The 16,109-nt window shown below is 41.9% G+C and overlaps 1 protein-coding gene across 15 annotated transcripts in view; it reads left to right on the plus strand.

The window, feature by feature from the left end:
- The window catches only part of TENM3 (teneurin transmembrane protein 3), a 434,875-nt gene that overhangs the window by 178,005 nt on the left and 240,761 nt on the right, over nucleotides 1-16,109 (plus strand). For 2 of the 15 annotated variants that reach the window (XM_054202745.1, XM_054202750.1), the window contains exons 1-2: nucleotides 10,945-11,010; nucleotides 11,870-11,964. The exons of 11 other annotated variants lie outside the window; for them this stretch is intronic. The gene's annotated coding sequence lies outside the window, so the exon portion shown is untranslated. Of the gene's footprint in view, nucleotides 1-10,940; nucleotides 11,011-11,869; nucleotides 11,965-16,109 lie in introns of those variants that run through there. 2 more of the 15 variants (XM_054202746.1, XM_054202751.1) reach the window with 2 other exon arrangements.

The raw sequence follows: 16,109 nt of genomic DNA on the forward strand, positions 1-16,109 counted from the left end.
GGAAACTGTCCAAGATCAGACCTCAGACATGCTGCATTCATTACCAGCAGCTGTGCACATAAGAAGTGTTTCTTTATACCTCACAACCAAAACCGCTGCGGCCTGTCACTGTCATTTTTATAGCAATTTGCTGACTTTTTAAGAAGCAGGAAAACATTTAGCTAAAACAGAAGTTAAAATGACTGACAGAAGATAATTTAAGGGAATTTTAATGGCTACTGGAACGTGTACCATAGAACTATGCTGAAGTGCACATATATTTAAGATTTTACTTTATGTAATAAAACTTGCTAAGAAAATTTAAAAAAATGCGTTGATAATAGTTTAATGTTTACTGTAAATTACAGATGCATACCTTAAAAGATTCCTTAAAAAGCCAGGAAGGGGAAAGGGATATGACAGTATTACTGTTATTTTGAGCATTAGAATTTTAACTTATTGACATCTCCTTTTAAGATAAATTCAAATATGCCTCCATTAGGGGGAGTTACACATTCATCGCTAAGTGCTTCAGACTTTCAGACACTGTTTGGTATGATGGATTTTCCCTTGGTTGTTTTTGTTAACTTTTAAAACACTCTGTTACTGCTAGTGCCACCTTGTTTCTCTATAGTGGAACGCGTTTTTAGCTTGTTTAATCAGCGTGCAAAAATTTGCAGCAAAGAAGAAGGTCCAACTATATCAACTTCTAAATACTTCAGGAAAAAACAACCCTATTACAATAGTAAAAATATCTTTATTAATTGGCGGATTTTCCAGAATGAAATATCAATGGCAAGATTTAGAAAACCTGGAGCAAAATTCTCTCTCTCAGGCAGTTTTTCTTTTGCCCGTCTTTTTTTTCTTTTTTCATCTGTGAAACTGCTTCTGCCTGAGGGTAGTTCAGGAAATCTATCAGTGTCTGGTTTGTTTACTTTGGTGCAGGAGGGTTTTAAACAGCAATGTGACCCTTGTGCTGGATGTTAGCAGGCGCGTTATCAAAAAGGCAAAGAATACCGATGGACTTCAGCTGATAAATTCTTGTGCCGGGCTTTTGAGTATAACAGTTTTAGATGAGGTATTGAAATCACGTAGTTACATGCCTAAGCACTCTCCATCTAGCTGAGCTCCCGCGTAACGTGGGTAGGGACAGATCCCTCTCCTTTATATAGAGCTGGGAACCGCGACCGGTTGAATTCTCTATGGAATAAGTCCGTTGCACGCTTGCCCTGCAATCACAGAGCCCTTGGAGTACTTTTCTCAGTGTCTGTGGCCCAGCTGCAGGAAGCACTGGCTCCTGGGAGTTCAGAAGAACTTCTGGGAGGCCACGTGAGTAAGGAAAAAAAGGATTTCAAATCCTTACAATCTAGGATTCTGCTATACCACATGTGAGGGCTTGTCTCAAAATGAACGCCGGTATCAGTAGTCCGCTCTTCAGGACAGAGCTCTGCTGGAGACTTTGTGTCTCTCCCCCTGGCAAAGTGATCACTGAGGAAGGGTGGACAAGATGAGAAAGGACAATTCAAGGTGGGGAGGAGAGAAGGGGAGAGGGAGGGACGGAATGATGGCAGCAATTCCTGAAGTTCAGCAGTCAGTGTCTTTGCTTAGATAGATGACTGAGTCGTGTATGCGTAATCATCCTCATTGGAGAAAAAGGCATTTGGGTCTCTTGGTGGTGGACACAGAGATGTGAGAATAACTTATCAAAAGTGGATTGAGACATGAAATGTGGAATAGAGATATTTCTTGTAATAATAATTTTTGCATACATTTTCCATGCAATTTTTAGAACAGGCTGTTTTCCATACTTTTCTACCCTTTTGACCCCGCTTCAACCAAGTACCGAGCAAATGCAGTGAGATGAGTATTCCAACTCCGATCAAGCACAAGCATCCCCAGCAACTGGGAAGGAGGGAGGAGGAATCCCCAAGTATGGCAACTTCCAGACTCTCTAGAAAGGGCTGACGATGCTTCTTGCAGTTAATGGATGGCAGGGGGAAGCTAAGGCAAGTTGTGTGCGTCTGGGAAGTACTGCTGCAGAAAGCAGAGGGAACTCTTTGAGACACTGGTCGTGCTCTATCTGCCTTTTCACCAATATTAAGGGCAGCTTCTATAAATTTGATTATCTTCAGGATATTTGCAATAAAAGCTGTATTTTTACTGAATGCTTTTCTTATCTGTGAGTCCTTCTCCAGCAGGCTGGGCTCTGTCCATCTCAGATTTTTTGGCCTCAGAACTGACCCAGTCACACTGGTGTTCTCAGTCCTAAATGTGGCTCCGCTCTTCCATGTAGGTTTTCACTTAGGCTTTCACTTTGCGTGCTTTGCTCTTAAACTGTAAGCACATGGTGGGTGGGAAGAAGCGGGCGGGAACCCTTTCCTGTGACTTGAGCTGATTCATCAGCAGTCTAAAAACTCCTGTGTCACGCCATCGGCTTTTGTCTGCCCTCAGTATATACATACTATATTTAGTTTCCTTATTCTCCTTGCGAAATACCTTTTATGCTGAATATTCTACCACTTGCTCAGATTTTAAGGGCTCTTGTATGAGAGAGTTCAGCTGGCCTTTGAGTTCCTTGTCTTGGCAGATAACGCCAGAACTTGCAAATCTGGCAGCGCTTGTGGGAAGGTCTTCAGTGAAATGCGTTGTTAGTGAAATCATTTGGATGATGGAATTAGGAAATGCTAGTGATAAAGTTGGCTGCTGTGAAATAGCAACCGTATGACAGAGCCCAGCGCCGTGATTTCGGAAGCTGTTTAACACACGTGGATCCATGGCGGTCTGACATCTGTGCAGCGGCGTGCCGAGCAGATGAATGGAGTACGGGGAAGCGGTAGTGGGAAGACTTTAGGGACTATCACATGTGATATCTTCAACGTAATATACTGCAGTGTGGAAACTTGTCTGATGGTTAGCCTTGCTTGAAGTAGGTCGAACACAAGTGGTGGTTACAAGACCTGCGGTACAGGCTGATGGCTCTGTGCATGAGCACAAGGTGAAAAGGCTCACTAAAACCTGGTGGGCACATCAAAAAAATCCTGAAGTATGGATGAAATGAAGGAAGAAATATTTTCTTCTCCTTCCCCTCCTCTTAAATCCATGGTAACTTTAAATTCTTGATAGCGTCTACGCCCTGGTTCTGAATATGGCGCGTCTGCTGGTATCCAGTACAATTATTTCACTAGCAATTTGGCATGTTGGCAAGTATTAAATGTGTCGTGTTGAATGTGGAAAATGATCACCACCTCTCCAGGAGAATTAATATCCAATAAATCACTTCAGGGTGTTGCCATAAATGCAATTCTAGATGCACTACAGCACTTACTCTTCTGCCGAACAACCCCCCCCATCACCAGGCATTCATCATCTGCCCGAACGTCTACCATGGGAAGGTTTGTTCATGTAGGCACTTCCGAGTGTACATCAAGTATATATAAACCCTATTCTTACAGTTTATGAAAACCTCCTCTTCTTTTTTTTTTTTTCCCCTGGAAAAGGTGATAAGGTGTCTACTTAACAGCAGCCTGCAGTGCAATTTTTTTATGTATATAAACCCAAGTTAATATTTTGTAAAGCATTTATTTCATTTTAAACGTACGATTTTTATAAGCATTTTGTATATAGACCACTTGCAGGGACATGGCTCACACCAGGTGTCAGAGTAGTGTGAAATAATTTTTATGCCACCTTTCCAAGGCAATAAATGTCATATAAGCATACACAAGTGCAGATATAGTACTTTTAGATGAACATTCTCAAACTGTATGTTAGAAATCTGTTTGACAGATTTACCCAAAGGATGACACTTTTTTCTGATCTTGCCAAAGCAGCAACTGTGTAAAAAGAAAATTTGCTCTGGTGGTTCATGTGGGTTTTTTCCCCGCAAGGAGTTATGATGTAGAGGGAGGGAGGAAAAGCTGTAATTAGGAGAAAAGAAAACGGTTTCTTTCTATTGAGGAAAAAAAAAAAAGAAATTTCTGACCAAAGCGATACAGTGAGTTTTCGGTCACCTACCCTACACTAAAAAAACAAAATAGAAGATGAAGGACAGCAGCAGCTGAACCCACAGTCCCAGCCACATAGTTTCTGTCATGATCAGTATAATGCTTATTCCAAGAAATATGTGAAATATTTTGTGGGAATCACACGGATATTGACTTTTTTCTTTTTTTTTTTTTGTGCTTCTGTTTGTAAAATATCTTTTTAAAGATGTCAGTTTGGAGAAGTACCTTGAACTGGGTTTTTGTTTGGTTTTCGTTTATTTTTGGGGGGTTTTGGGGGTTTTGGGTTTGGTTTTTTTTTTTGGTTTTTTTAAGGTGATCAGAATACAATATAAACTTTTTTAGAGATGTGAGATTCCAGCTTCATCATGAAGAAGAACAGAGTGGTTTTTCGTGGAGCTTGTTCTCTTACACGAATAGGATTGCTCTGCTGGTGGTCTTTACCAATTCTAAGAGATTCACAACAGGGTAGTTTTTTCACGAAAGCCAATTCTCTTTGTCAGACCTCTATACAAAACTATTTTATTCTAAATTGATTGTTTCAAGCAGCCTACAGATACCTTGTTTGTTAGGAAATGTCCTGTAGCTCATGAGCTTACAAACCAAATTGACCTCTTTTTCTTTCCAGTTACTCCTTTATGTCACTTTCATTTGCAGTAGATGTCTTCCTCTTTTTCTTTCTGACAAAAGTGTAAAAATTTAATTAAAAAAAACCATATCCAGTAATCCTGAGGGATTTAGAGCTGTGGACCCAAGTATTAAATGTAAATCAAAACTTAGTCAGTTGGAAGCTGCTTAATATGAAGATTAGACACTCGGTCTCCAGTTCGGAGCATTAGCTGTGCAAGCAACTGCTTCTTTGCCTTCTTTTCCAGGTGAAAGCCAGTGGGTAGCAGCTGCCGATAGAGGTCTCGGAAAAAATGGGAAAGCAATATGAAAAATTAAGGGAGGAAGGTGCAACACCTGTGCATGTTTCAGGATCTTTAATAGTTCTCTCTTGCGGGTCCCGAAGCGTGCTGATGCGCTGAAGTGAGTCTCGCAAGACACCAACAGGTTTCAAATTCACGGCGAGTTGAGTTTAGAGAGAGATATAAGGCTTGGATTATAGTTGGATTTTTATTTCTTCAGTGAAAAGCTTAAATTTTTTCCTAAAATACTATAGCCTATCCCTCTAAAATTACATAAAAAGACCTGAAAACATCAGAGCGTTACTTTCATTGCTTCATCTCACTACCGTTACTCATATAGCAGTTCTTCTGAAACAAACAGGATTAACTTTTTTTTTTTTTTTTGGTGGGAGGAGGAGGAAACTATTTCTTTCAAAGGCCTCATGGATACATCATCTAATCCCCCAGAACTTTCATGAAAATGTCTTCCTCCTCATCACTGAGCTGTACGAGAAGATAAGGGAAGCATGTATGCTTTGTATTTTCCCAGAACTGTGTTAATCATTCAAAGCATATGTGCCCTTTTTCGCTGTAGTCTGCTGGCTCACTGGTACTGTCTGCATTCGAACACGGGAACGTATTGATGAAAAAGTAACTAAAACTATATAAGTACTATGGAAAGCATCGTGACCAATATTTATGTCTTTAATAATTCAGTTTTGTTCATCTTGGTTTTGGAGACCAAGATATTCGATTGGTACAATAACTGTAGGTTTGTATTTTATGACAGAAAGTAGTGTAGAGTAGGGTGGTTCTACGCAAAATTCTAGGTATTGTTATACAGAAATATTTTGCATTTTTTTTACCTTGCCTGATACTGCATTGAGCTCGCTGGGAATTTGTCAAAGAGCAGAGTAACGTTATTTACTTCAATATATTAATCTACAGCACTCAGAACTCGCAGTACAAATATAGACTGGCTGGGTTTGTGTTGCTTGTTAGGGAAAAAAACACCCACGTATTATCCACTTATATTCAAGAAAAGTGTCATAATTCAATCATTTTTTGAAAGGACTGTATTTTTGCTATAACTCTTGCCCTACCCTAGTTTCATCTACTTGCTTACGATTTCCACTTGTATTTTCAGTGAAATGCTGATGTGAAACTGCAAAATTTTTAATACACTCTTGGAAGGGATTATGAAAAATAAAGTTAGGCTTTATCTATGTGAATGAAAAGGGGGAAAAAAAAATGTTTATTGTTTTCAGATTTGAACACCGAATCTGTGGTCTCATCGTGGTCTTAGTCTGTTCTCATTTAAATCAGCGTCATTACGGCATGAAAAATGGCTCATCTGAATCTTTCTGTGTGAGAAAAATCTAGTCAATGTCGTGTACTATTTAAGTGCTTAAGAACTACAAGATGTTCTACATGTAAATATATTTGTGCACATGTGCTTTCTCATGGGAACACATTATATTACTAATCCTGTTGATATCAGATAGTGTTCTTAGACTTTTATTTCTAGACAAGAATTTGCCTTTTTTAACACACTTCCATCAGGAACTGGAAAGCCAAGTGATAAATATTTTACTTGATTAAGTCTGTTTTGTAAAACAGATGTGAGAATGTATGTTGCTGTTATAAATGATACCTTATCTGACAACAATCTTTCTCTTAATCAGTGTTTAAATTTCATAGCTTAATACTCTGCTTTGTTGTAGGACTGTAAGAAAAACAGGTTCCAAAGTGACGTACTGATGCTGTGCGGTTTCGGTTTCTATGTAGATACGTAATGCACATGCAGAGAACAGTATTTCTCTGAAGTACACCTAGCATTTCAGTACAAGTGGCTGTAACCCTAATTAACTATTTACGATAGGATGTCTTAACTTAGGCTACTGCTATTCAAAGAAGTGAATTAGTATTTGGCTAAAAAGGTGTTTGTTCCCTTTTAGTAAAAGCCGTTGGTCATCCCTAATGTTGATAAATAGCTGAAATTATTGTTACCGGGATGATAAGAAGAAGAAAGGTTCAGTGATTAGGATAGGCCTTGGAGGACCATCCGAGGCATCAGGTTTTCCCTCTCCACGTTTGTGGTATCGACGGGTCAGCTTTGTGTCTCCATCTGCCGTGTTAAAAATGGGCATGATAAAGTTTTCTACTTTGGCGTGACGGCACTCAGAGAGGATCTTAGTAAGGACTGAATCGTTAATGTGCTGCAAGGAGCACAGCCACTCGTACCTGGGGCTCTCTAGTCTAATGGGTCACCTCCGGTGTCACTTCTTAAGCCCTTTCCTGGCATCACCTTGAAGTGATGGAATTACCAACGTTTCGGTTCTCTGTGATGATATTAACAGAGTGAGTATGGCTGTTTGTTACTACCATTAAATTCCTGAAAACATGTCACAAATTCTAATGCAAATGTAAAAATTAGTCATCGTGACTGAGCTGCAATAGCCCTCCCTCCTCAACCAAATGCAAACCAGCCAGTTTGAAAGCTGAAACAAAGCCCTGTCTCCAGAAACTAACCACATTCACAATTCTCCCCTGTTTTCATACACTCTGGAAAAATATGAACTATGCAACATGCTATGAAGGCCATAAAATCTGAGCTCTTCTGGATCGGGGGAGAGGAATCAGTTCCAAAAGCTTTGAGTTCCCACAAAGAACATCCTGTTAGCAGTTCGTCGCTCTTTTATACCAGCAAGGCCCCAGCTCAGTTGTTTTCACTGATCTAAATTGTGGCGATACAACAGAGAGAGTGAGAGCGAGACAGAGAAATTCTTTCACATGTGTCAAGGCCGGCTGTGTGGTACCTTTCAGTCCTCTTAAAAAAAAAAAGGTAAGTTTTCAGGTGACCCTGGCAGTGACCTGGAAAGGCCACCGTGACTTGAGTTCAGCGGGGGACGAGTCTCTGTTGCCCGTGAAATGCAGCTTCCAGTAAGGAGAGTAAAAGTGGCTACCGTCGTGATAAATGTACCTGCAGATAGCTGCATGGATTAACACAGCTCTAATTTATTCCACATTAAGAAAAAGGGCTATAATGAGTTATTAATAAAGAAAGACTAAAAATGGGTTCAAATGCAATGGTTAATGCTCTGCATAATTTACTGTAATAATTCTTCTGACCAAATAATTAAAAAAAAAAAAAGTGCTTCTTTCTTTTCCTATGAATGAAACATATACGCTATTCCCCCCCCGCCCCAACCCCCAAGGTTTTGTTAAATCTTTCTACTGTTCGGGCATGAGAAACGTGGACATAAAGCATGGTATCTGTGCTGGAGTCTGCTTCACCCCCGTTTGTCTACTCCATATAAATATTTTCCTAAGCAAACATCTATGTTTCAGATGTCTTGAGCGTTGCACCTAATAGATTTCATAAATCATTTGTGCTGGCATTAATGGGACAGTGGAATCGCAGCACAGGGGGCATCAGAGCAATGGAAAATTCCATTGCAGCTGGCTGAAAATGGAGAGAAGAGGATCCACTGCAGCGACACCCAGGTCTGTTCCTGCATGGGGATGGGGAGATGAGGGACAGCCGGGTGAAGGAAGAGGGTCAGCACCAGCATAATTAACAGGTGCAGAATCCTACTTTTTTTGATAGGCTGCAAACCTCAGATAGTGAATGTACGGTTGTGTGTGTTTGTCGAAAAATGGTATCAAATGTATAGGTAGGTACTCACAAGGAAGCTTTCTTTTGGAAAGAGGGATTGTTGGAATACCTCATGTCTTGCGTAGCATCTGGGAGGACCCTGCTTCCTGCAGAGTCCATGGCAGTCTTCTGCAGAGGGGCAGTAATTCTCAAAAGAGCTCTACCTGAGCTGGCTGCAAGCATCCAGTTCCCATTCCTCTTTTCTTTCAAGACCTCTAAGGGTATATGCCTCAATTAATAACCTACTTAGTAGATTTTTCAGTGGCTGAAAGTGCTTATCCATAGGTACTCCGTTCAAGCAGTTTGGAAAATGGTATTTGTGTGATCTAATGTCGCATTTATTACAACTAGACCTCTTGGAAGAGACACAGAGTATGAGTGTTGCTGGTGCATTGCTGGAGACTTCCTTAACTGACTATATTCCTTCATGATTTCATCTTATACTTCTCTTCTTGGCTGATGTTGCAGCTATCGCAGACGTGAGAGTCTGTCCAGAATTCGAACTGCAAAAAGCTTCCAGTTTTCAGCACAAACCCCCCGAAGCTGGAGCAAAGTATAAGCCAATGGTGGCTGTATTACGGTTTCTCCTTTGTGCGAAGTCAAAGCACACGTAGTCTGTTGCACATCCAACTCGAAGAGCTTCAGTTCAAAATGTAGTATCAGTGCTACTACTTCTGCCTTTTTTTCAGTACTTTTCCCCATTGCCAGCCAAGACTGCCCTCATCAGGACCTGGCCACTCAGCTCATTATTTTCCCCCATTTCACGGAATTCTACAATTTCAGTCTGTCTAGCCTTTGTTTCTCTAGGAAGTTGCAAATGAGCACTAATTGTGTGAGCTTTATGAATATTATTATATTTCTTCTGAATAATACATCTAAAATATGTGCGTTCATTGCAGCCTTCTATGTAACAGTGTTGAAACGTATTCTGGAATGGTATTATCTTCCCTGGAAGTATTGTGTAGTCATTAACAGTGTCTTGATCTGATTTTTGGCAAAATGTGGCTTCTGAGTAGCTGCTGTGATAACTTGGCCTGTGTCAGCAACGGATCTTGTAATGGGGTGAGGAGAGTTACGGTTAGTCAGTATTAGCAAAGGTCCCAGGTGAAAAAAAGCATGATAGAAGTTTTGTAGGAATTACTACATACCACTGTACTTTCTAAGCCAATTTGGAAGAAGGTTCTTTGTGTATTGATGTTAAGAGTGAATTTGGAGACATCATTCCCATGAGGGAGTAATAAAAAAAAAATCTGATTCTGTTACTAAAGACAGAGGCATTAACTTATTTGATTACCAGATGAAAAGGGGATTTTCTGCTTTGAATGGGTATAGAATCATAGAATCATGGAACAGTTTGGGTTGGAAGGGACCTTTAAAGGCCATCTAGTTCAAACCCCAGTGAGCAGGGGCATCTTCAGCTAGATCTGGTTATTCCGTCCAACCTGACCATGGATGTTTCCAGGGATGGGGCATCTACCATCTCTCTGAGCAACCTGGGCCAAGGTTTCACCAACCTCAGCATAAAGAATTTCTTACTTATTTCCAGTCTGAATCTATCCTCTTTTGGTTTACAACTGTTACCCCTTGTCCTATCACAGTAGGCCCTGCTAAAAAGTCTGTCTCCAGCTTTCCTGGAGCCCCTTTAGGGACTGGAAGGGGCTGGAAGGTCTCCCCGGAGCCTTCTCTTCTCCAGGCTGAACCCCCCCAGCTCTCTCAGCCTGTCCTCACAGCAGAGGGGCTCCAGCCCTCCCAGCATCTCCGGGGCCTCCTCTGGCCCCGCTCCAACAGCTCCGTGTCCTTCTGCTGTTGGTGCCCCAGAGCTGGAGGCAGCGCTGCAGGGGGGTCTCCCCCGAGCGGAGCAGAGGGGCAGAATCCCCCCCTCGCCCTGCTGCCCACGCTGCTGGGGATGCAGCCCAGGCTGCGGGGGGTCTCTGGGCTGTGGGCGCACATTGCCGGCTCACGTTGAGCTTCTCATCCACCGACGCCCCCAAGTCCTTCTCCTCAGGGCTGCTCACTATCCCGTTTGAGATGGGATTTATATCTGCGTATTCGGTAGGCACCTAGCTGTTCTGTCTCTGTATAGCAGTTCAGAAATTAGCGGCGAGCGATGGGAACGCGGTGTTTTGTACCCGTTATCCATCGCTGTATCCGACAGCGGTGGTGCACAAGGCGATGCACCTGAGTCTGTGTCCGCTCAGGTCTGGCCGCGGCCCCAGCCCTTGATGACAGGACCCTGCAGCCCTTCCCCGGCCGCGTCCCCTCCCCGGCCGCCCTCCCCGAGGGCGGTTGGGCGGCGGTTCGTCGGCCGCAGCCCCGAAAGGGTTAAGGCGTCGACAGGCCCGGCCCCCGCTCCCCGCCGGGGAGTGAACGCCGCCGCCTCGGCCTATCGCGGCGGGGCCGGGGGCCGGCGGGGCTCGGCCGGGCGGGCCGCCGCTGAGGGGAACGGCGCGGAGCGGCGCGGAACGGAGCGGAGCGGCACGGCGAGGTGAGGCGGGGGCCGGGGCTTCGGCAGCTCCCCTGTGAGCAGGAGGAGGAGGAGGAGGAGGCGGGCATGGCCGGTGCGGTGTCGGTAGCGCGGCGGAGCCGTGAGGGAACGGCTCCGGGCCGGCGTGTGAGGGGCCGGGGAGCGGGAAGGGCCGGTGCGCGGAATCGGAGGTGTTAAGAATTGAGAAGTGGGGCTGGTTTGTTTTTTTTTTTGCATAATTTGCATTCGTGGGGCCGCAGGGCTCCCTCGCCCAACTCTCGTTATCCTTGTGTCAATGGGAAAAGTGGAAAGTACTTCTAATTATTGCGCTTCCGAGAGGCGGCGGTACCTGCTGTGCTGGGGGGAGGTGGGGGGGGAGAGATGTGGAGGAGATCGTGCTGCTTCAAAAGTGTGGAAAGAAAAATGTAACTTTACAACAGTGCAAATTATGCAAATAAAAGCGGGGGGCCGGGGAGGGGGGGCAGGAAAAAAAAAACAAACACGCAACACCCTAGTTAATTTCTAAAGGATTGTAAAATCCTTCATTTAAAGCCTAGCGTAATCTTTGACGTTTCTGTGGGCACCTGAAAAACAAGCAGAGCCGAGGTATGGAAGTGCAGGGCTGCTGGTGTAAAGTGCCAGCTCCTCCTGCCTTTCGTGCCTCGCAAACCATACCTACGGAACCTACAGCTGTGTCACAAAGTCGTTCCCTGTTCTTAAAGCTTAATATAATCAAATTCAGTGCCTAAAGATGGTGTAGTTGAAGATGTGATCCTTTTTGCACTGAAGTGGAAATACTTTCAGTAATTGAAAGCAGATTCACGTCTGGAGTTGTACAAGCCAAGGTTTTCATTTTTAAAATAAACCTTTTGTTCCCCAGCTTTAAATGTTTCACTGAGCCATCCGGAGACCTCTGTTTGTTAATTGCTAGAGTAGACTTTAAGGAAGGATTGGGGAAAAAAAACCCTGAGAAAGGTATGTCAGCAATTAAATTTACTTACATTTACGATGTCTGTATTCCAGTGCATGAACGTACCGTTGCATCTTTTGTGCCCACTACGTTTTAGTTTTCCTGTTAATTCACGTGAATCTGAGCTACCCATCTGTCTGTAGAGTGTTTTGTTTTGTTTTAAACCATCTTAGCTTATGTTCGCCTCGCTTAGCCCATTTGCCGGGGTTTTTTTAAGAGTTTATTAAACAAAAAAACTGAACTTTGAAGAATTGGGGGAATACTGATCTGCTCCGCTCCAGTAAACAAACCTGACACTTTGTGGCGATAGCTCCCCTTTGTTAACTTTCTGCCTGTGTTCTGGCCGTTACGGTGGAAAGCTTTCCCGAAACCTTGCCTTCCGATAATTCCAGCGATGGGGAGAGAAACTTGGGATGTGAACTCCCAGACCCCCCACCCCCGACAAAGACTGAGCTGCTCTCGAGCTGTTTGTTACCGGCTTTGAAGGTGGAGAACAATGGAGGGAGAGGGAGGAAAGCACCTTCTCTCCCAAGCTCTCTAATTCACAGAATAAATGCACTAAAAACGTGTGGAAAAGTTACTGAAGATGGCAGGAGTCCCCTATCCGTTAGGAAGTGTATTAATTGCTTAATAGACACAAGGATCTGATTGCCTGATGTTAAATGCAGGCTGCCATTAAGATAAGAATTTGTACATTTGCATGATGGTACTAAATAGGCCAGGTTTATTTCACTGAACTCCTTGGTGCTGTGTGCGTAGCTGACGTAGTTCACTTTTCCCTCTTTTATTTAAAAAGATAAATCTTTTAATATATCCTCAGTAAGTTTAGGTGAAAGTATTTGAGTAAAAACTGGGAAGGGGAAAGCGTTCTCACCAGAACAGAAAATACAGCCTACCACTTTTTTCATCCATCAGATTCGGGCACAAAACTGTCAAGCAGCTCAGTAACTACACATAAGCTGTTACAAAATTTGTCGGTTAATTGCTCTGCAACTCTATATGGAGAATGGGCTCGTATGTGTCACAGTATGTTTTGTTTTTTCTTTCAAGGAGTTATAAAAAGGCACTGCTACAATTTAGCAAGAAACCTACAACAGCAGAACCTTTACAAAAATATTTAACCTTTGGATGGTTTTGGCTTACTTGTCATTTTTACTTTGTAACCTTTTTGGGGTAGAATTGAGAGCACGTGAAGTAATATGTTCCATGCAGTATGGGATACATTTTAGGTTCCTGGGTTATTTTTTGTGGTTTTTCCTTCTGAAGAAAAGCAGCTGATGTGGTAGCTGTCTAAAAAAAATTGATAATTGATGCTATAAAAAGATGTAAAATGTTATACCAGGTATGTGTTCATTTTAAAGGTCTGCAGTAAGAACACTGCTAAGCACCTGTCAGTGTTCCATGTAAACTGACCCAACGTAAAGAATTTGTCTTGAGCTGTTTGTATTCTTGCATTTCTATGAAGACTTAACATGACTTAGAAAATTACTGAAATGCTCTGATAAGCAGTTGTGAGATTGGACTTTACAGCTTTTCTTTCTGTAACTTGTTTTGCATCCCAATGCACTTCTTGAAGTTAAAAAGGAAAAATAAAAGGTCACAATACACATGCTTCGTACAATGTAGGCATTTGAGCGGTGCTATCAGAAAATGATACTGCACCGTATGGTTTTCCCAATGAGAAAAGACATTAGCTTTCCCATTTTTTCTGCATGTCTACAGAGATCTTATTGCTGCTTATTTCATTCTAAATACTGCTGTCGGCTTCCCTCTTGTGTGGGTTTGAAAGACTTTCTGAAGAGGTGGTTACAGACCCATGCGTTTCAGAATAGCAAGAGGGCTTCAGTGTGTTCAGGATGTACAGAGAGATGATGCTGTGAGCTGCTGACCTCACTAATGATTTGAAGATGTATGTATCTTTTAGATTTGAACACTTGAAGATTTTTATACAAAACAAGAAGTCGGGAGGAAGTAAAGTAACTGTACTAATAAAATGCTTCTGTAGTTTCCCAACTTTAACTTAATTAAGCTGGTTAAATGTTAGGGACAGATGGAAAAAATGGCACTTGTTCCTTTAGAAAGTTTCACCCATGTTAAACTCTGAACAGAGCAGGCTGAAATACTCTGAATCAGTGGAAAGTAATCATTCCCACACCTTTGCCTCAGACTGAAAGAATTACAAGTGCACTTGCACAGGAAAACTGCAGAACTCACTGTGGGTAATGACAAGGCGCCTAGTCTTCTTTTGGGACTGGCTAGGGCAACCATTTACCCAAACTTGAAACGGAAATAATTGTTTTGTGTAAACTGCTGTCAAGTGGATGGTTTACGAAGCAAGTCCTTTAAGTGTAAGAGCGGTAGAGTTCTCATTTCTAGAGACTGTGTATCGTTCTAGTGGGATCTACATGGGAAACAAAACACAGGGTGACCCTTTTGAGACCTAGCTCAGGGCGAGAGGCTTGTTTATGACTTACTACGTACAGCAGAAAGGATTTTGCATAGCGATAGTATGTGAATCATTGCAAACTTCAGGTATTTGGTGTGGTGATCAGTGATGTTGCAAGTACTGGGTAGTAGAAGGCATCTTTACAGGTGGTTTAAGTTCTGCCGTATTCAGAATTCAGGAGCTGAGTCTAGATTAAGAAGTGTTATGGCAAAAGGTTTAGCCAAATACCTGAACACTTTGAAATTTGGACAAACTACACCTACAACTCAAAGTAAAGGTGGCCTGACAGAGTGGCAAAGGTAGATACTGTCATTTCTGAAGATCTGCATTATGGCAAAACTCTGATTAAATATGTGTAATCGGTTTTCTGTATGCTGTATTTTCTGTGGCAAAGGACCAGGAATTTTTGCAGTAGCAGTAAGCTCACATACCTAGTATCACATCAACAGCGAGTTGCGTGGTTTTAGCTTTTTGATACAACTTGCTGTTCTGACTCTTTCTGGCTCTTGCAGAGGATTCAGACCTATACAACAGTATTTCTAAGATGCTTAAAAGAAAAACAGATTTAGAAGAAAAAAAAAAAAAGATTAATCTAAATAAGATCTCTTGCATGCAACTACAAAAAGAACATCCAACTGCTTTGCCTGCTTTTTTTATTCTTTTTATCCTGTTTCAGTTGTTATTAGTCCAAGTGCTATTGACGTGGGGGATTTTTTTTCCTTGATATGAAGAAGAATTAGTGTCCTGGAGAATGCTTTGGGATGCAAGAATAGATACAAATAAAATTAAAGAAGAAAGTAACTGCTATTATAGAATGGTATTATTTGGTAATTTTTCATCGCTGTATAAATCATGAGAAAGCATTACCTTAAGCTTCCAAATTGTCATAACTGGCAAACTGATCTTTAAACTACTTTAATTTGCATCTCTAGTATAGTTGCTGACCACACACAAAGGGAAAAAAAATGAAATACATTTATTAGAGCAGCTCTTGGTTTAATTATACAGACCTTCTTTTTCATAAAACATAATTGTACCCATGTATGAAATACAGCCAGCTCCAAATCTACAAAAATTTCAGAGTTGTTAATTTTTGCAGAACATTTTTCCTCTTAGTGAGAAACTGCGTTAAACAAAAGACTGTTGTCCAGGGAGTTGTAAAAAGTAGCCTGGAAAGCCTTTTATGCCCTTTCTTTTAAATAAAACAGAATTGCCTTATGTAACAAAGTTAACTTCGTTAACCTTTTATAATTATTTAACCATTATTTCATTTTACCCCCTGCTCAAACATTGTACATTAATGCAGTAGACACCTGGCTGCGCTCTTAAAAGTTTATTTGTCTTTCAATTCCTGTGATAGTAGGGGGCAGTATATCTCCTTAATTATCTTTGTTCAGGGAAATGTTGAAAGGCCAGGGTAGTTAAACAAGGCCATTTGGATTTGCAATAAGGTCGAAGTCAGATGCAAGGAAAGTGGTTAAATGCATTATCATCTTATTGAGCACATCATCAGGAAAGTGACCTTGATGGAGGTGGAAAAAGCCATTTGGCTATTTTATGACAGCCACCTCTCTGCTGGCTTTATCCCTGCCAGAGAGTACTTCAGATAGCTTTATCACAGTCTCCTCTTCTTGCTTTGAAATCTGATTTTTCTTAATTACAGATAACGAGTTAGAGGCTGAGCATTGCAATGAACTTTTCTAA

This window comes from Rissa tridactyla, chromosome 5 (genome assembly GCF_028500815.1).
Source record: "Rissa tridactyla isolate bRisTri1 chromosome 5, bRisTri1.patW.cur.20221130, whole genome shotgun sequence".
Taxonomy (NCBI): Eukaryota; Metazoa; Chordata; class Aves; order Charadriiformes; family Laridae; genus Rissa; species Rissa tridactyla.